Source organism: Amblyomma americanum, chromosome 10 (assembly GCF_052857255.1).
Source record: "Amblyomma americanum isolate KBUSLIRL-KWMA chromosome 10, ASM5285725v1, whole genome shotgun sequence".
Taxonomy (NCBI): Eukaryota; Metazoa; Arthropoda; class Arachnida; order Ixodida; family Ixodidae; genus Amblyomma; species Amblyomma americanum.
Genome location: NC_135506.1, coordinates 74633577 through 74656003, shown reverse-complemented (window position 1 = coordinate 74656003; position 22427 = coordinate 74633577).

Here is a 22427-nt window from a genome sequence, read left to right as displayed (position 1 = left end):
TTTGCCGCTCCGTTTTAATTAGCATTGGCGGAACTGTCCTCATCCCGTTTGCGACCTTTTGAACTCGATCAGTGATTTGTGACGCTTATCACTGATAAGCGCAGGTTCTGCGCAGAGGAAAAGGCTGCGACAATTGTGGGGTTGCGGGCGAAAGAAATAATATTCGCAGATATTGTTAATCAAGTATTGGAATTTACAACCCGTTGGTGAGTGAAATGCGCCGAAAGCCCGCAGCGAATGGGCCCTGCCAGGGCAGTGGCGCATAGCTCAACCGCTGCATCACTGGACCAGGAGTGATATGAGGTCTCCCACGGCCATGTGAATGTAAAGTAGTGACTGCCCCAATCCGTACATACAGGCATTAACCCACTGACGCTATCGCGTCGTACGCCTACAATGAAGCTTAATTCCGATTTCGCCGATCTTTGTGTGGAGCCTGCTCTACGTTAAAAATAGAAGCTTTCCACCCCAATAGAAGTGAGAACTGAAGTTCTAGCGCACTTAATTTTGCCCTATTTTCCCTAACCACGCTAAATCGTCCGCAATTTCTTTGGCTCATCACGTATCTCTCTCAAGTGTCACGTCAAGACCATCCAGTGATTTCTCCAGGCTACTACGTTGCGCAAGTTACGCGAATTCCTGGGGCTGGTTGTTGCTTGTGCATTTCGCATCACCAGTGAGTACCCGGTGGCTCTGGGGATCGAACCCTGCGCCTCCCGCATGCTAGACGGATGCTCAACCACTAGGCCACCACTGCTACTGTAGAATTGCTTCGCACTACTGGCAGTCCCTCTAATACCATATCCTCGTCAACAGAAGGCGAAGCAGCCTTCGTCGCTACCGAGCAGGCTGTTAGGGGAGCCAGACTGTTGATACATCATAGAACCAACGCCTCGGCTAGGGTGATGGTGGATGCCTGCAGCGTGGCCGTAGGAGCGATCGTACAGCAGTACAATAACTCCAAGTGGCAGTCTTTGTCCTTTTACTTCCCTTTACATTTAATGAAGTCTCATTCATCCTTGGCGGTAAGAACACTGGAGTGTCCCCTATTAGTATCGCGTCACCCTCATTTCTCTTTTCCTTTTCCCATTTCTTCCCACCAAGCTCTTCCTCTATAATGTGTTTACCCTCGTTTCTATAATTGAAAAGCTTGTTCAGCGAGTTGGTTATTCATGCCAAATAACCAGTGCGAACCAGGACCGCTCAAAAAAGAGGCGCACATAAGCACGAACGCTGGCTTCTAACTGCTTATTTCTTGCTATATGTGAGCAATTTTCTAACTTCACAGGTGGCACAAATTTCACTAGAGAAAAGCAGCCCAGCCAATCTCACTTGCGCACTCGGCCGTGGAAGCAGTCCGCTTCTGTCGGAGGAAAAATTGGGCGGTCACAGCAGGAGCCTTTAACATTTTGCCGTTCTTCTCTAGCTTCACTTCTTGTTTCTTTCTTTCCTCCATTCAGTAACTTTTATTTATATCATTATCTATTTAGGTTCTGTCTTTGTTTCAGCATTGCTTTCCTCTACTTTTTTTTATTGATTTACTAAGTCATGTCACTTTGTTCCTATTCTTTCCTTCTTTCCGTTTTTGCTTACTTCCTCAATCTTTTCTTTCTTTCTTTCTTTCGTACTTCATTAACCTGTTGATAGCCTTAAGACCACGACGATTGGTCCAGGAGATGGGACGGCTTGATTGAGGGCAAATTGAAAGCCCACCTCCCCCCCCCCCCTTCCGTCCACATGTGCAGGTAGAGAAAGCCAAGGTGTTTGGTGCGACAGGAAAAGAAAGAGCAACGCCAAATCTGACTTGTGCCGTACCCCAGATGTCCGCTTTCTCGTTACCCACAGGTACCCAAAAACGAGTGAGGTCTTTCAGCGCCCGGTGGCAATTCTGCGGGAGACATAGGACGGTAGTCTTTTCTCTTCCAGAAAGGAAACATTGTGCCAGCCAAATCAGAAACGGCTTAAATCTTCTAGTGTAAACTTGGCGCAGATCTAGGAGACAGGAGCAGATGCGAGCAAAGGGCCGGGGAACAACTTCCGGCACTCTTTGCAAGGCTAACACAATAGATGGCTACAAATTGCTACCGTCCGTCGCAGTCATCTTCGTTTCCTCGTTGTCACTAAACGTGGTTAAGAGCTTGAAATACAGGTGCTAGGTATATTAAATCAAGTCTTGGTGCGCACTAAAGCACTAAATTAAATTTTTGCTTCTGCATCCGGACTCAAGAAGTCCGAAAAGGCTTCATGCGTCTGGAGTAGAAGCTACTAAGAAGTCAAAAACATTAACACGGCTTGCAATCGTAGTCATTGACTGCATTATATTAAACTGGTTGCTCACCAACCCATGCTGTTTTTTTCCTGTTCCGTCCTCATTTCCTGCATCTCTCGGTACTATGCGACTTCTTGAATGCTTACCCCTTTTAAATCAACAATAAAAGCGCTACATCGAGCATTGCGAGCCTCAAACCCGTGCTTACCTTATGCTTTAAATATTCTTATCTCAACTTTGTCCGTCAGGGAGCCCATTCTTTGAATCTGTGCCACTCCACTAGGTTAACACAATGACATTCATTAAATGCTGTCCTTCCGTTGTCTTTCACTCTTTAAATTTTGCCTTCGTTGAGTCACGCGCGCTCCTTCGGACGAGCGATCCGGCCGCGCTCAGATAACGGCTAATTAGTTTCCGAAATCAGAAGGGAACCTGATAAACGCGGAAACGAGAACAACAAAAAAAAAACACAGGGGCTGAAAACAACCGGAAAAAACTTTCTTGACGCAAAGTGTGAGTTCGAGGCTGGCGTGGGGAAACACCGAGACAAACTCAAAGAAACAGCCTCCATTAACGACTCACTTCGCCTCGACCCTCTTTTCTCACAACTTTGTCGGAACTAAGGGCTAAGCATTGTTTCTTTTTTCTTTTTGCCAAGAGCAAGTAGGCTCTCTCGTTAGCATACTCCCCGAATTATGTTGACTACTCACCAATTCCGGCAGGGCTGCGCAGCTCTGGCCTGACTTAAAAAAGACCGTACCGCGCTACGGAGGTTAAACGGGCACCTTATGCCATCAGCTGAATATTTAGCGCTCGTAAATTATTAAAAATACAACTACAATAAATAATTACTAAAGTAACGATGTTCCCCTGCCGCCCTTCTTATCCGTGTGTCGCCGCGAAGAAGCAATAATGCTCTGAAAATAAGTAACCTTGTTTGTTTTTTGTTTTAAGTTTAGAAACAATTTCGCCGGCTTGGGCTCGACAGAACAGAAGAACCCTCCACACCCAATTCCACTTCCAGTTCCACCAATATGCGTTTCGCTGACTTTTTGATCCCCGCCATCGCGAGAGCGATGGAGAACCTCAGCAAATAAAGAAAGGCGATAAGTTAATGTGACTGGAATGGAATCGTTATACTGTGACCGGCCTCCCCAATGAAACTTAATTATATGACGATTAAAATAATTATTTAGGTCTTTCGCATGGCGCATATAACCGTACTGAACATAAGTCCACTGGGATAATGCGACAATGAGCTCAAAAAAAAAAACTTTTCTTTTGCATTCTGTATAATGTCGTGCACATAATATGGGAACCGTATGAAAACTATCGACGAACACAGTGTGTTAAAAAAGGGCTGATGGTTTAGCTCCGGTTAAACCTAGTGTGTACGCGATCGCTTTATACACATGGTTACACGTAGTAAAATTCTTTATTCCGCAGAAGGTGTTTTCTTGGTTATAGTCATGAAGACACTGCGGAAGCCGCGCATGCAGACGCGCATCTGTTGCTAGACTGCGCATGCGGAGCACACCTGTAGCTACTGCGCATGCGCGGCGGCCGCAGCGAGGCTGCGGAGTCGGCGGCGCCAGCGGCAGCGGCGCAACTCTGACCTCAAGTGTGGCGCATCTGTTTCTTGTTGCATGCGCATTGACGGCTCCATCTCGGCCCGGTGACCTTGGCTTTACATGGCGTAGTGAAGCTATCACTTGTAAAACCAGGGAACGTTCAAGAAGGTGGCTACCAGTATTGTCTACGCTGCCGTCTGATAGTGTGTGCGGGTTCGCTTATCACGTCGTTCGAGAACTGCCTTCCATTTAGAGCTCCGTTGAACGACTGTATTTGACAGCATGTTTAACGTATACGAAGATGCATGTAGGACTGCACGTGAAGGTTGCGCCATTCGGGGGGAAACACTAAACGTTGCGGGAGTTATATCCTACATCACCAGGCACCTTTATCCTGCTGTTTAAAAATATATCAGTTCCTAGATTACACTCACACTTATTTGTGTCCTTTTTAAATGTAATCAGGAACAATTAACGAGCGGCGCCCTTTATGGGTACAGTGTGAAATGTGAAAATAATTTGGGATGTTTTGATTCCATCTGCTGCTATAGGCCACGTTCACCCCCACGCCAGGTAATTGCTGTGTTTTAAAAATACATCTGCTTCAAAATTACATTCTATACGTTAACATACTTTTCTGAGATGTAGAGGGCAATTTTTTTTTAAATCACCTCCCGGCTGCACTGTGCAATAAAAATATGCCTCAAAAATTTTTGTTCACATGCAGTGCTAAGGGGTCTGCACCCAGCTTTTACATACAGCTGTCGAGAGCCGCGCCACCATACCTTGTTCATCGGTTTTTGGTCTATACAGAATTGTAGAAATCATATAAGAAACATAAAAAAATCGTATGAATTTTGCATTTTTTATATTATGTTGACTCTATATTGGAAAAATTTTATACGAAGCACTGATACTGTGCGTTTCAGTACCGCTGCTCTAATCTCCTCGAACACTGTAACTCACAGAATGAGTGAAAACTACGCGGCCGGATTCGACCCTAGAGCTCAAGGAAGCAAACCAGGAGCCATAATATTTAGCAATTTTTTTCATTTCACTGCATTTCAGTCCCGTCTATAATGCCATCACCACGGCTTAAAATGCTTACCGGTTGACAGGCCTGAAAGCTTGTGATGTAAAGAACCAACAGAATGAATCAAGAAAACAGTGCAAAATTCAGCTAGGTGTCTCAGATTGTCGAAGTCGTTGCTCCCCAAACTAAGATGCATTTGGAATTGGCGCGCCCCTGCGGCTATCATACTAGTATTGGTTAAGGCGTCTGGCCAAAGCTTGCTTGGTTATAGTGAGTTCCCATTCACTGATCACTCACGCTTTCTAATAGATCGAAAAATCTTGATCCTTAGGGCCACATTTTTAAAATAATTTCTTCACCCGATTTACTCATGGCTGCTGAACAATTGCTAGTTTCCGGCTTTAACATCACGAATGTCCGTCACTTGCTCTGGTATGTGGTACGTGGCTGATCAATAGAGAACCTACGATAAAGTTTGCCCCGTTTATCGCATAGCCGCCAGTGGCGCCCCTAACCTGGGTCGTATAAGCTGTACGGGTGGTCGTTTTTGGAACAGCCACCTGCCGGTGCCGGGGTGCACCACGTGACCACTACAAGAGTGCGCCAGGACTATCAACCCAAAACTAAACGCCTGACAGCTATCGTTGAATCTCGCGTTACACACTCGCAACCATCCTGTGAGTTTTTTTCCGTTTCTTTTCTTATTACCGCTGTTGTTTTCAGCAGCCTTTCTTCCATTCGCGCTCCCTGGAAACTGTCTAGACAAGAAGCCATACCTCTGCGCACTTTACTGCGCGCTAGTCTAGTTTAAATCATACTTGAGTTCTGTTCTTTTTTGTTTATTATGCTTGACAGCTTGCATTAGTAACCATTTAAAAATACAATGATTTATGCATTTTAAAGTTGTCATCAGGTTGTTCCGTTCTATCCTTCCAGTAGTGTGTGCACATTCAGCTCATAACATTGTAAAATCTCTCACAGAGACAAGCAATGGATAGTATTGGTGAGATCTCCCTGAATTTTTTTTTCAATGTAGTTTGTTACAGTATTTTTTGGTGCGTACCAGAGGGACCTGTTACACCACTCACCACATTTCTCAAAAAAAAAGAAAGAAGCTCGAGTTTTACTATCCCACCAAGTTCATCAAATCTCCTGAGTTACCGTGAGCAAGCCAAGCATGAAATAAAACTCAGGGAGTTTAGGCACTGCGCTTCCGCCGCAAGCATTGCAGTCAAAGCAGCACAAGCACTGAAAAAGGGGGAACGTATAAAAGAAGAAGCCGCAATTAGGTCCACAGCACTCTGACAGAGAGGGCTCAGATGCTACGCTGTACTGTGGACCAAAAACGAAAATGCAGAAAGTACAGTCTGCCGACGTCTTGATTTTTCCTCGCACTGAAATGGAAGGAAAGAAGGAAGCAAGGCCTCAGACGTTGCTGGCACATACCCACTACGGGGCAGTGGCCAAGACACAGGCGGTTAATTACTAGATACAGGAAAGTTTTGACGGAAAAAGCAGTGGCAATAGTATGTAGTCTGATAGATTGGAAGAGAGAAGGAAAGGGGTCTTGTTAACTTGGAGATCGAAGACGGGACAATTGCTTAATGTGCATAATAGTACACAATGCCTGTAATGTTGCAATGTCGTACTGACTAAGAGCGGGAAAAAGAAATTAGAATGGGAGTCGCTGAGTTTCTTGAAGAAAATTTTGCACAGCACAGCGCACACTCCTGTCACTTCGTCCAAGAAAAGAAGCGCCAATGGAAAGAACAACCGCGGAAGACACAGGCAAGCCCAGTTGATGAAATGGAATTTGCAAAAGACGCTTCCTCAAATGAGAAAAGCGGCCGCAGAACAGCAGGAAGTGATCTATTGTCTCAGGTTCGGCACAAAAAGGGCAAAGTGGGGAAGCTGCCAGGCCAGATCTGTGAAGGTAGAAATTTAGAACGGGAACCCGGCAACGCAAGCGCGTGAAAGAGACCTCTAGTCTGCGTGAGCGCCAGTCTTTGCTACTCCAAGGATGCAGAAGATGCTGATATTCGGGAGATGATGTAAGAGTCGAGGCAGCAGATTCCTTAAATATTGTGTAGCTGCGAAACCTCACCGCAGCTGTATATGCACACGATGGTAGGACAGCAACAATTGGGCCGCTGAGAGAGGCTCTTGCTAAGGAATCTGCAACCTCATTTAAGTGAAAGCCCATGTGACCTGGTACCCAAAGCAACCTTACCGAATTTAGGTTGAGCGGAATCAGGAACTTAAAGAGGCGTGATGGCGGAGAGTCAGTGGGTGAGGATAAGGAAGAGCAAATGGACAGAGAGTCTGTCATAACCACGACCTGGGAAACGGTAGATTCTAATTTTCGTAAGGCTAAGATTACTGCTAATAATTCAGCCAGAAAAATTGGAGTGAAGTCAGGAAGACGGAGAGAAAAAGACCAATCCAGTGAAGGTGAAAAAATTCCCACACCTGCCTTTTCGCGATCCTGCAAGGCATCGGTAGCAATAAGAACATGAGAGGGAAAGGACCTTAGGTGGTGCTGCAATAGACCCTGAAGAAGCGGGAAGGGCTGCAGCTTTGCATTCGATAAGAAAATGTCATCGAATTCAATCTGGACAGATGAGGAGTTATATATTTGGCGGAAATCTGTGAAATTAATATTTATGCGATCAAGGAGGGACTGCACGTAACATATCTGCGGGGTATGAAATCGAGACCAGGCAGCACTAAAAAAGGCGGAAGGCTGACTGAGAAATATTATACTGGAAGCGTGAAGAGGTGAGTCGCATAATTTTAAAAATGTTTGAACTGTTAAAAGGCGAAACCTAGCTGATAACGATGGGATTCGAGCCTCAAAGTGCAGAACAGCAATGGCGACATATTTTGGAAGCCCCAGACAAAGGCGCAACGCCTCACGCTCCAAAAGCACAAGAGGGCGAAGTTTATAGGCAGAGCTCCCGAGAATAAAACACACCCGAACTCCAAAATTGGGCGGACGTACATTTTATAAATCATCAGAAGCGTATGCCTTCTCATTCCTGACCTAGCACTACAAAGCCTGCGCAGGATGCCAATGGCCCGAACTCCTTTTGCAGAAACTTGCTCAATGTGTTGCCGCCAGGAGAGAGTAGAGTCGTATATTACACCGAGATACTTCACCGTCTGAACTTGAGGTATTATTTCTATAGACCAGGCAGATATTTACAGGAACAGAAACTGGAAATACTAAGAATGCGCATTTCTTCACATTACGGGACAGATGAATTCTTCCTTGCCAGTTGTTAAGAACATTGAGGTAATTTTGCAGGGTTTGAAAAAGAGTGTGAATGTCCCCTGTTGATGCCAAAAATGCAATATCGTCGGCGTAGACATAAGTTTTCACATTTTGAATGCATGGAATTGAGCTTAGAAAAATGTTAAAAAGAACAGGTGAGAGAACTGATCCTTGCGGAACACCTCTTGTCTGTGGAAATCTCCTTGAGGAAACACCATTTTGGCAGCAGTAAAATTCTCTATTTTCCAAAACCAAAAAAAAAAACAGAAATCCGGGCTACAAAATAGCTCGGGAAGTTGAGTTCCTGTAATCTTAGTAATAGAGTCGAGTGCTCCACGCTGTCGTATGCTTTACTGACATCCAAGGTGACAAGCGCAGCGAACTTTTTTCTATTGCGAGCTAATTTAATACGACTCTCAAGGTCAGTATGAGCACACCAAATTGAACAACCCGGCCTGAAACCAATTTGACATGGATTCAATACAGCATTTTCTGAAATGAATGACATGACACGGCTGAGAAGGACCCTTTCCACCAATTTCACTACGTTCGATGTTAACGAAATAGGGCGTATATTGTCTAAAGTTAAGCCCTCCCCTTGTTTTTAAGCGATGGAACTATTTCAGCAAGACGCCACTCATGCGGTATCCAAGGACCTTTAATAGAATAGTAAATTAGAGCCAACCGGTCCGCAGGAGATTCATTGAACAAAATTTTGATCATAGATGGGGTGACCTTATCGGGGCCAGAAGCTGTTGGGGATATGCTCAGAACAATTTGCGACAGCTCATGCATAAAGACCTCAGTGAGATCACTTGAGGTGCATGTGAATAAAGTACAAGAAGGTAAAGCAGATGTAAAGCGAAGCTCTAGGCCACACGCAATATCCTCTAAGGCATTTGCGATGTCAGCAGGGGACTGAACGAGGGATTCAATGTTGGCTGCCGGAGGAATCACCTTGTTGCGCCTCATGAAATTAAACAAAGCTCGTTTACTTCCTGATTGGGAAAGGAAATCATAATGATTTGTATTATACTCCTCCTTTGCACGGGCGACAGTGCGCTTAAATGTTGCTTCAACATACTTATAATCCAGCCAATTTTTTGGGGCATTGATTGATGAGAAGTTTCTTGCAAGCTGCTTTCGGTCGTCTATATGCACGCGTGCACTCAGCATTCCACCAATTGTTCGCGATTGCACCCTTTGTTCTCTTAACCAAAAATTCAGACTTTTGCCTTGCATGGTCCAGTACTGAACATAGATGTGCAGCCTTGCTTTCGACACTTCTCTGAGCGCGAGTGTCTGAAGTGATTTGGAGGGCTGATTTTAACGTGTCTTTAAAGCAATTGTAATTTATTAACGTGCGCTGATGTCGCTCAGGAGGAGTTAATTTACACGTAAACTTGAAACTAATCGGTAGATGATCACTGTTTGTAGCACAGTCAACAGGCGCCCGAGACATAACAAAGACTCCTGGGGAGGAAAAAGTTAAATCCAAGGCAGAGCGGCATTGACTGCGAACAAACGTAGGCAATCCGGAATTGTTGCAGATCAAGTTGTTGCCAGAAGCCCAATCAAATAGTCTAGAACCAAAGCTGTCTGTTTTAAACCCCCAATTCACATGGTGCGAATTGAAGTCGCCAAGTAATAGAACCTGAGATCGGCTACTAGACATGAGTGAGTCAAGGGGCCGAGTGTCACGCACACCAGACGGGGAATATGCATTAGCTACCGTAAAGGGCTGTTGACCTGGGACACTGAGGTCAACCGCAAGGATTTCACATTCATTGTCCGCATATTGAAAAGAAATGCATGCCCTGTGGCAAAACTTTGGAGAGATGAGCACTAACAACCCTCCCCCTCGTGATGACCGGTCAAGCCGGAACGGATGGTAATCCTTGAGATGACAATTGAAATTTGTAGTCATCCATGTTTCTTGTAAATCAATTAAATCTGGTAGAAGCTGATTGCATAGGCAATTTAAATCTATTGAAGCTGAGAATATAGATCGACAATTCCACTGGAGTACACTTAAGAACCCTATCTTGGCGGAAGTGGCGCAGCCGCGACTGCCTTTTCTAGAATCCTGGTCTGAGCGTTTTGACTTGCGTTACTTTTCTTTCTTTGACTGGGGGCAAGATGGACCTGCAATATTCAGAGGAGACCCACTTCGTTTCTGGGCGCTGAGATCAGACTCCATATCCATACTGTCCATAGAGGATGCGTCCATAACACTGTTCGAAGGAGAGGCCTGAGAGGTCTTTTGTTGCTCACATTGTTTTTGGCCCTGTGGAGCGGAATCGATTACTACAGAAGGAGGGGTAGCTTCCGAAGCCAAAGAAGACAAGAGCGGAGCGGTGGACGCCTGCAGAAGATTGGTCATCTGAGCAGCTATGACCTGCCAAATGCACGTGGACACGTTTTCCATAATGCGATCCATTGCATTTGCCACAGCTTTCTCAACTGCTGCTGTAATAGCCTGGGACCAACTAGAATCCATTATGGGTGGGCATTTGGCGGCCACACTATAGTAGGCTGAGGCTCTCTCCTTGACTGCGGCAAAAGCCTCTCTCCGCGTGCATCTGCGCTTGTCTATAAGCTCGAGCACCTGAACTTCTTGTGCTCGTGCAGGACAGTCAGGCGAATCAGCAGGGTGAGCACCGCTACACAAACAACATTTCTCTTGCTGTTCAGGACATTCCTCTCTGCAATGACGTTCCCCACAGGCACAGCAGCGTAAGGCCGATTTGCAGGCTTTGCCGCTGTGGCCAAATCGCCAACAGTTCTGACACTGAAGGGGCCGAGAGTTAAAGGCATCTTCTCGAAAAACCAATGGCCACACCTTATTCTCTGACGGGCAAAATATTCCTACAAATGTGGCAATGACGGACTCCGTAGGAATTTTCACTCCGTCAACCATCCTGCTGCATCGATGGACAGCAATAACTCCCGCAGGCGAGAGGTTCTCAAGCGTTTCGAGAAGAGAGATGTTTGCTTCGTTTTCGTCCATCTCTATTAGGCTTGGCTGCGCCCGCTATCTATGCAGCCAGGCCTCACACACAAAGTGCACGCACCAAGCGGACGACCGTTGCTACCGCTGCAAAAGTGTAGCGGAGCTAGGCGTAAGTTCACTGATTGGAGAATTGCTTGATTCATCAGGCATGCGAGTTTGCACACAACATTGGTTTTTGCTTTTCACAAGATGTCGAAAAAGAGTTCGAAAACTGCATTGAACTATACCAAGCGGCTTTTCGTAACACCGTGCTAATAACAATGTTGAGTGATAAACAAAAACATTTACCTCCAATAGACACGCATTTAGCTTCAGTGCAACGCAGCAGCATTAAAAAGCTCATCAAATGCTCAGAAACTTCTGGTTGTCGAATTCTTAATCAGTTTAAAAATCATACGTAAATGTATATCGCATAATATACCCTGCACGGTCAATAATAAATTAATGGTTTTACTTACGCAAAGTTCACTTCAGAGTGTCGCAGCCATCGAAATATAAAGAGCCATGAGAACGAAAGTCAACTTTAATATCTGCAAAAATAAACGACGAAATTTTATCACCACTGGAGTATCCACACTCCATTACACTGAAAAAATGCGAATAGTGTGAAAGAAGACATATCAAATCTGCTTTTCTGCCTCGAAAATCTTTTATGGCTTCATCTTCGGCTCCATCCTACACCTTTAGAGCATTCAAGTACTCGTCAACTCGACATTCTTTTAGAGTGCAAAATGAGACACACAGAAATAATAATAAAAAGATACTGTGCTTCCAAGCTTCAAACAGGGTGATTTTCTTTAATCTGTACAAATATTTATTTTAAACTGCGAGAGATACGATGGTGCCGTCGTTTGGGCTGGATTTTACAAGGCTGCCAATACTTACCAAAAATTAAACAATGATTACACGATTTTTTTATTTAAATCAGCTAAGAAGCATTTCTATTTTTATTCTAGGCCGCAAGGTTATATTGAGAATTTCATGGCCATCAACATCGAAGGTGAGCCCTGTTTTAAAATATTTGGCAATGTTGTTGGCAACATCAAGCCTCAAATATGCGCATTTTAAAGCTGGTTTTGTTGACTTCCCAGCATTACCTAAATATAAAATGCCGTGTATACGCTTCTTATCGCCGCCAAAATGAGTCCAATTTCTCCTACATAATCAAGCGCACCAATTTCGCCTGTATCTGATGCATAAGTGCGAGAGACGCCTTTTCATAAACTTTTTAATACAGAAATCCAGCTCAACGAGCTTTCAAAAACATATTTTTAGCGTTCGATACTTACAACTCCGTTACCGATTAAGAAAATTTAAAAACAAGGCTCAGCTTTGGTGTCGACGGCCATCAATTTTTTAATATCTTTGTCCCCTAAGATCAAAAATAGAATGTGCATTAGTTAATTGTTCCTTTTATAATTGATACATATGAGGTACATAATGTCCGCCTTGCTGTACAATCAAGCTCAACCGACTTTACCAGCGTATCTCTCGCATTTTAAGGCAATGGCGTTAAAGGCTCCGTTCCCAAGAAAATCCAGTGTCTGCGTCGGCGTTGTGAGCGAAAAATCAGGGGCATAGCTCTGGCAACTGGTCCCTAGAGAGCAACCTAGGAGGCAAGTGTGCCATCTAGGTCACGATACCTTAAGACGTCATCCCAGCCTGCCAACTAAATAGTGAGAAAACTGCCCAACTTGACAGGTGGCAGTTAAATTAATGGTTGGTCGTTTGGGAAGAGAAACATGGCCCACACACGTCCCATCGGTGGCAGCACCTGCCATCGCAGAGCAGTGGTGCACCGCTTAACCGCTGCAACACTGCGCCAGGAGTGTTGCGTGGACTCCCAGCGATGTATGGCTGTTAAGTAGAGAACGACATTCTGCATACACTAGAATTAACCAATTAAGCTATCGCGTCATACCCTTCAGGCGGAGCTTAAGCTTCTTCTCCAATGTTTAAAAAGAAAAATCTGTAAATATTAAGAAAAATCACCGTCTATAAGCAAAAAAAAAATTGACAAGAGGCCCACAGTCTGTCTGCAGCCTTTCTCTCGAGTACGCGAACTTTTTAAGACCTGGATGCCTCTGACATCCTCCAGAAACCAAGGTCGATCGGAAGCACTGGTATTAGTCAAGTGTTTTCAGCCCCAGCTGGACTTCGGACGCTGATGAACGCCACGCCAACGTAGTTTCAAAAAGCATTATGCGTTTTTTTTGCGTGAGATAGGAGTATCGTTAGATATGCCTCCTGTCTTCGCACTTCATCCGCCCCATGCAACAATTGCTCATAAGTCCCCTCAACCTTGTTGCAGGAAGCACTTAATTTGAGCATGGCTGGTAAGATTCCATATGTAACATCACAAGGGTATCTGTGCGTCGCAGAATCGACAGTGTGCGAGTGCATCTTCCAAGAGCAATCTAGTCTCATATGGAAAACACAAGAAAGATAACGAGCCTATCTTGTCTTGCACAGATCACAATAAAACGCTTTAGAAAGTAAGTGCAAAAAGCAGTGTGGTACAACGACGGTATTGCCTTTGTACTTAATTTTTTATCATCTTTGATCGTCACTACAACTAGCGACGTGACGCTCGTTTTAGCTCCAAGGTTTACCATTACCAGCTGCGGTGGCTCGTAAGGAAACGAATTAATTAGAATAAAATTGTTCTTCGTATTCTGTACATTGCTGTGTGTTTACGTCGCCATGCGCAGTGTATAATGGAAAACTCATGACTACCTCCCTAACCTTTATACCCCCTCACCCCTTCCGAAAGCGCAGAGTAGCAAACTTGTTTCATCTAGCGGTTAACCGCCCCGTCTTTCCTCCCCCTCCTCCTCCTCTCAACATAAGAATTGTGAGTGTCAAAGCGCCGTGAGGACCACCCCAGTTCTTTCCCTAGCATAAACAGAGTGTCAATCTACTCATTAGGTAGTCGCTTTTATTCTTATTTACTCCGTTATTACACATTGATGATGACATAAAGCCTTAATAAATAATGCGACACGAGTAATCGTTACTTGCATGTACCATCCCTGATCTCTTAATGCGTCGCATCGTGGAACATATCATGGATTATTTGTCTGGCGACAGAGTGAACAGCACAAAAGCGCTATAATGTATGAGTTGGAACGCCAGTGCGTACTGCACCGCTGTGCATTAAGGCATCAGCCGATCGTCGGGGGCGACTTTCTTCACTTTTGAGCCGTCAATGTTAACAACGAAGTAATCTTGCGTCAACTAAACTTTTCTCCTTCCTTTATTTTTATTGTCCTTTCTTTGTGCTCCATGAACTTTGCTCTGAGCACAATATAAAATCCTCCCTCACGGAAGCTGAAGTGCATTAAAAGCGTGGGAACAACCTCGGATGCACTATAGAAGCAGCCTCGTACGGAGTGCTTGAGAGGATGCACTCTGAGTCAAAAAAAGTGAAAACTAGCTCTGTTTTCTGAGTTTTTCAAGAGATCGCCTGAATGACAAATCCTCTGCTTTTCATTCGGATGGTCTTTTTATTACATTGTTGACTTAATCTCTTTTTTTGCAGTTTGCTTCTCTACACGAGAACGACTACACGTTTGCGCTTTAGCAGCATAGCAAGGCATCGCTTTGCTCTAGTATTAGCAACTCAAGTTTTACTTGAGCCGCTGCGGTGGATTCGTGGTTATGACACTCGACTGCTTACCCGAAAGACGCGGATTCTATCCCGGCCACGGAGGTCGATATTCGATGGAGGCGAAATTATAGAGGCCCGTGTACTGTGCGATGTCAGTGCACGTTAAAGGGCGCCAGGTGGCCGGAATTTCCGGAGCCCTTTAATAGGGCGTCCCTCATAGTATGAGTCTCTTTGGAACATCAAACCCCCGTAAACCAAACAAAATAAAACCAGTTCAACTTGTTACTTTTTTTAGTCTTTACCGGGTTACAGACGGCGAGGAACTCAATGCCGTTGTTGTAAACTAGTTCAGTTTCATGGCGGTGATTCTACGCAGATGGATTAAGGAGCTGGGGCAGCATTACGAAAAGTGCCTTGTAGTGAAAGGCGATTTCGCGAAAAAGTGAATTAAGATGGTATGAAACTATAGCCATCTAAAAAAAGCTAACCCATATGACCAAGCAGGCCTTACTTTTCTAATTTGCCTCGTATCACGCGACCTTTCAGTTAAAACTGGAACTCTTCAGCCATTCTATTCAAACTTGTGATGTGAGTTACGAAAACCACTCCGTGATCAATGTTTCATTGTCGATGTCAGTGTGGCCTAGCCTAAGAGATTCTACAAAGTGTGCTGACGACATCGAAGTTACTTCGTGAAGTCGGCTTGTGGTGGCAATACCTGCATCACATATTCAGGACTTTTATGGCTAACAAAGGCTTTATTTTCAGTTTACGTATTTCGGTCAATATAACATGGTAATATATCAATACAAAACCGCTTTAATTTGTTCTCAATGTCCTTTAAATACAAGAGAGGGGAAGTTTGCTTTGCCAGAAGCCCAAAACTAAAAAAAGCGCTGCATGCTTTACAGGGGCAACATAACAGCAAATTTTTTCGTGGCGACAACAACGCTTCACAAAGCTCTGTAAGCTGTTTTACAACATCAGCTGTGGATGCGACATAACCTGGACAAAAGTTAGCTCTTTCTTTTTATGTGGTCAGTATTACGTTATCTGTGGGTCGTGACATCTGGAGGGTTTGCGGGCTTGTGAAAGCGTCATAACTCATTCACTGGCTACGATGGCCGCGAGAATTGGTCTGCCAAATAAGTACACTAGACAACTTTGCGAACTCGTCACGGACGCGAGCGTTAGAGATGACTGCTGGAGACATAATATCGTGTGCCAGTCAAGTTCAGCGGATCTGATTCCGTATATTTTGTATACGTATATGGAATGCCATATATGAGGATTCCGTATACGCGCGAGCCCACGATGCCGAGAAGATGAGATAATGACGCCAAGATCAGGAAGCACACGCTAGCGAAGCCAAAGCCGCAGCACGCAAAAAATACTCTTGCGGTGGAGCGTCATTTACACGTCACTCGGACGACTTCGTGTGTTTGGTTTCGTCTACCGCTCAATTCGCGGCACCCCGATGATGCTCAGAATTTCAATAGCAGCTACGTTTAACTTCATCATTCTGCAGTAGCAACGTGTTAGAGAAACGCGGTCAAGCGGCCAGCTAACACTGAAACTTTCGTTGTCTTCGCCAGTGGCCTTCGTCTTTGCCATTATTTTGAGTATACATTACAATCCCCTCGGGGCTCAGAGGGTATTTTAGATAGCGTTGACGGAAACAACAAACGATAAAAAAAACGAAATTAACCTATCACGTTTGAAGAAAGGAAAAGTGTAAACATAAAAAATTGTAGCAGGATTTTCATTGCGCATATAATTGGTGAGGGCTAAAAGGTGCTCATAGATTGCAGTCAATACAGGGCGGAGAGTGACCACAGTCTGTTTCAGTTTCAAATAAAACAGAATTGAAGAGCTCATTTGTATTGGAAATAGGCCGTGCAATTTTCCGCTTACAGTGCATACACGCATATACGTAGGATTGATTTAAAATAAATTTTTTTTGAGTGCTTCAATGCAAACAAATAAGTACTATAAATCTTTTTATCAACGTGCAAATTGAGTACTTCGCCAGGTGCGTATATTTATTCTATTATAGTGAATCAATTGTTCAGCGAGGATACACTACGAATGGACCCAACTGATCGCTACAGAAGTCGTCCAATTGCATCGACTAATTCAAGTTCACAAAAAAATAATTGTTCGTGAGACTTGCTTCATGCGCTTCGATCATCATAAAAAGCGCGGGGAAGACTGGACGAACAGGGAACAGTAAAAAACACGCAAGTCCTCAGCTATTGGTGGTGGTGGTGTTTTTGTACGGGCGAAATTTAGTCTACGGTGGTCCCTCGAAAACTGCTAAACCCGAGTCAGTTAATGGAATGAAGGCCTATCTACCTATTTCTCATAAATCTAGTGTCGTCACAAATATTCGAAAGTATTGTCGTCAGTGATCGCCGCTCTAAACTTGAACCGGCAGAGTACACGGTGCGAGAGGCGTCAAAATGTGGGCGGTATGCCAGTTGATGTTTCCAATGCTCAAGTTTAAAGGGACACAGACTCGAAATTCTGAAAACACACATAAAATAATATTTCTTTAAAAGGCTGTAAGAAGTGGCCTTCTAGGAAGTTTCAGTCGCAGGCAAGCAATGACTGAGGCATAATTTAACATTATTTTCAATATTGTCCGAGGATCCGCTCAGCATTTTCACCCGCATCCTATGAGGTCAAAGTGCACTTGCCCCAACTATTGTGACGTCATCAAACCCAGCGTTTGCTCACAGCAGCAACCAGTGCTTGCCGGGAACGGCGATGTCGTCAAGAATGTGGTAGTTCAGGTTGGCGAGTCGACCTGTCGTCAAGGTGCGTTCCAGAACTGGCGCCTACCGAGACCGGACCGGAACGATTACCCCAAAACTCTGTGTTTGTACGTTTTGAAGCGAAGTACGCTGAGAATGACGTTGAATGACCTTCAGCACAACCACTTAGCCGGTAAAGTTATGGTGTTGAACCCTTTTCCTCTGACCTTGACCCATGAACTTTAGTTGTCCTTTGATCTCTTACTTTGGACTTCTGACCTCTTACATTTGACACTGGGGGAGAGCCTCAGACGCTTAGCAAGCGTGCTTGCTTTTAGCTGAATTCCAGGGTTAGCCAAGTTTACACACTGGCAATTTATTCTGAATTGCATTGCATACAGGAATATGCTGAGACTTTAGAGGAGGTGTGCGAAGATCTCTACAAAGACCAGTTGCTGCATTACATGCGATCGATAGGTCTTCGTTAAAGATCCTAAACTAGGGCGCACCAAATATTAAATGACCATGTACATATACCATCACTATCCGCCCATCAGAATCGCATATATACACAAACATATTAGTATAAAAGTGGAGATCGCGGCAGTTTGAACGAATGCTGTCCCGAAATCTTAGCAAAGTTCGTTCCAACTCGCTTTCAGGCCCTTCGTTTTCTTTCCGACTCCTGGAGCTTTATTCTTTCATGTCTTCACTCCTTTTGCCCGAAAAACGGTCTCCCAGGCGAGCGATTATCAGGCATTAGCAAAGCAAATTTTTGTAGTGCCCTCCGCCCACGGTTACTCTTGGGTGGGGGGCCAGGGGGAAGGCGGCAGGACAGGGACAGAGTTGAGACTCCTGAGCCGTAACTAACGACAGCGTGGGCTTGCCTTTAGAGCGCTTTCACTCGCTTTCAATGTGAAGATAAACGCTGCTCTAGAATAGCTCAGAAAGTCTTTCCGAACGCCCCGCTTGCACAAGATCCGGAGCTTTATTTTAGCTCTCCTTCGGGGCCCAGACTAAAAATTTGAAGTTGATACAAGTAGGCCTAGTTCAAGTATATACGTCACCCTGGATTTAATTTTGCTTATATTAGTGTCGATTGCTTTTATAAGTGTCAAATGTTTTTCGCTGTTCTCTCGGGCAAAATTTGCTTATAGCTCTGCTATGACAGATGAGCAACAGCCTTCACGACAAACAGCAAAAATGTAAGCGCCTTACATGCACTATCAGCAACAAATGAAATGAAAACAAGACAACGAAAATACCAACTGAGAAACACAAACATATGAGCTCATGAAGAAGAAATACAAGCGAGATTGATTAACACTTCTAAGGTAGAGTATTCGAGGGTTTGAATTCAAATTACCATGATTATACAGTATTTACCTTTCTACAGCTAAGGTCTTCTCACATTGCTGTTCGCGTTTCATGTGTTGCTTACTGTAAATTTGAAAATCGATTTACGTTGTGAGAATAAAATATTCAAAGAACTTGATCATACAGAAAGAGGTCACAAAATGGCCCGTTCAAAAAGCATTCGGTTTGGCATGCCGACGTTTAAGTACAAAGCGGATCCCGAACATAACTGACGAGAAAATAAACTCACTGTTGTGGCTGCATCCAGCTGTAGGGACGGCAGCGGCTTCTTCATTTTGCTTTCACATGGCACCTATCGCCATCATCGCTTTGTTTGAGACGCCTCGCGGCAAATAATACGAAGTAAGACCAACGGAGGATGACTGTCCAGCATGACATACTCGATATAGACAATCACTGCCTTCATTTCAGCGTAAGATGATAGCGTCTTAACATTAAATTCGTAAGAGGCAGCAAAGTAAATAGGAAACCACTGAAACCACGTAACAAACATCAGTCGCCAGGAATTTGTGCCGCAGGGGCGCACGTAAACACTGCTGGCTAGCAGGCGACGTGAGCGGGCGTGTATGCAGGGTTCGCAGCTACGCCGCAAGATGACGACTTTGCTCGATGGCACACGACAGTTGCAACCAAAGTCGCGCACCGCTATAACTAAGCAATGAGTATAAAGAAAAAATCGCGAGGCACCTTGCGCTTCGTAAAGAAGGTTAAACTTATTTGCGGTTCGTTTAATAGAGGGCGCTTCTTCTTGCGTGCCGTAGTGTCCCATTCACTGGGAATTATTGCTGCCCCGCCGTTACTCGCACGTACCAAAGGAAAATCTAGCAAGTGACAGTCTTGATCACAGGCAGCTGAAAACGCAGGACAGCCTGCGATTTTAAAGGGCAACTGAAAATCATTTGGAATTCGGGGAGCGTAAAGGGTTCGAATGTGTGAAACTAGCAGACAAAATATGTGGTCTTTCTCTGCTAGCATTTGAAGTGGTGACATAATCAGTGTATGAAGAAAGCCGCGGCGGTGTTCAGGTTTCTCTGAAATTAGCGGCGCAATTTAGGGGGCCTCAATGTGACGTCATCTATGGCGGTGGTACATTTTCAATGCGGAAATGTTTCCTCAAAGAAACAAAGCCAATGCCATCGAAGGTAATGCCGTCTAAGCGTTGTCGGAGCGTTCTAAGGCTCTGGACGAAGGCAGAGAAAATCTGAAATTGTTGCATTTCTTGTACAATCAGTACAGTGCGACCCTGCCCCTGTCTTTTCTTTTTATCGCTCTCCCCTTTCTTGCCCCCTCTCTGTCCCCTCCCTCCCCCCTTTTATTCCTAGTAGGCGCAGCTCAGGTACTACTTCAGGCTTCAATAGCACATGCCACGGCTAGCAACATGATGACGATCAATTTTTATGACGCAAGGGCACCTGTGGCTTAAGAGCGCCATGGCGTAAGGATGTTTCGTCTATTCAAGGTAGGGTAAAAGACCAATTTTCCAACCGTTTCACACCAAAGAAGCCTTGCACCACGCAGGAGAAAGCTTCTACCCGCTTTATCAACATTGGATACCCAGCGGCAATGCAGATCAATCCGCGCACCTCCCGAATGCGAGGCGTAGCTCGTACGGCTAGGCCACCGCTGGGGTCGCGGCTAGCAACATATATTTCTTCCGTTTTTATTTTATTATCAATCATTACTACTAATAATGCCATAATTCTCTCACTTTGACCTTCTCCACACTTCTGTGGCGCTATGAAAAGAAGCCTAAGGTTTTTGGAGCTTAAATCGGTGATTTGTTCACATTTTAAATGTTAGAGCTTCACGTGCAAGCTTCATACATTCGATTCCTTAAATCTCATCCAATTCTTAACAAACTTTCTAGGTTCTCTTTATATCAAGACACTATGACGATTGATTGCGGAGCATAGAAAAAGATATAAGCATCCGCGAAAGCATTGGGAAGATGTCTAACTGAAGAAGTTCATAACCCAGTCGCCACAAATTGAAGTGTTATTCTAGAAAACAAAAAAAAAGCTAGAAGTGGGGCGATGAAATATATCGATGCAGAGGAAATGCGATAGCGTTATTTTTTCGCTGCCAGTCTCTTCCAATTCTGAGTCTATTGTATTTCAGTCCACAGTCCAGTTCAATTCCAACAGCGCAATGACGCAAAATGTGTCACTTGATAGACTGCGCCGAGACCTCGTACAACAACCGGCAAAATGACGCTGAGGTTAGCGATGCACCACTGCATCGACAGGTGGCTGTTTCACTGATACCGAAGGAGCCTCTGAGGCTCAGGTTGGTCTTTCCAAGCAGTGCGGTAAGCGATTTCTCCCGCAAGCTTCATTTTTGCACTGATACTTCTTCGGAAATCTGCCTATGTTACACGTAGACCTGCTTTTGTTCGAGTAATTTTCTCCTTACTTCTTTTCCTTTCTGCAGAGTCATTTTTTGTCCGACCTCTCCCTCCTCTCCCCGAAAAGTTATGAGGTGAAGGGGAGAGAGGCGGAAGAGGGGCGGGGGGAGAGGAGGACATTTGGCAGGTGAGACGTGAAGAGAGGGCAATACCTTAAAGAGCACCTTCGCCGACGCCTCCATCAGACAATTTCGCCTTCATAACCCTCCTAATTCTATTGCAATAAAAAATTGAAAGGATTAGTTTAAAACATCTTAAATAGATGCGAAAGTTGCGGTCACCATCTCATGATGTCGGGCCATAGTCCTGCCAAGGTAAGTGGACGAAATTTTCTTCAATGGAAGTTAGTTCGCAGATGATTGAGCCTAGAATCACGGTATGCGTGGGTGCCGGGCTCAATTCCCAGTGCGGCAGGGTACATAGTGATACAACTGATGCAAGTTTTCTCCTGGCCTTGTGCACGGCCTACCTGCGGTTAGATGCTGGTGCAAATGGGTCTCTGACCACACCTGGAATAAAGAAAAATACCTTGTGACATGGCCCTTTTTGGACGAATATGCTCTTGGCCAACAACATTAATCAGCATTCACCCACCTCCTCTCTCCAGAAGACCACGCAGCACCGGACCTCTTTACATACCTGTACATTCCCTCACTACCGCATTCTCGACACTCATCATCATCATCATGATCAGCCTTACTACACCCACTGCAGGGAAAAGGCCTCTCTCATGTTTCTCCAATTAACCCTATCCTTTGCCAGCTGCATCCACCCATTTCCTGCAAACTTCTTAATCTCATCCGCCCACCTAACCTTCTGCCGCCCCCTGCTACGGTTACTTTCTCTTGGAACACACTCCGTTACCCTTAAGGACCACCGGTTATCGGGCCTTCGCATTACATGCCCTTCCCAAGCCCATTTCTTTCTCTTGATTTCGACATAGGATGTCATTAACCCGTCTTTGTTCCCTCACCCACTCTGCCCGCTTCCGATCTCTTAACGTTACACCTATCATTTTTCTTTCCATGGCTCGCTGCGTTGTCCTTAACTTAAGGGCACAGGGTAAGCCCTAGAATAACTGCTCAGTGAAATTGCTTAATTCTAGTTCAGTAGTTGGCAA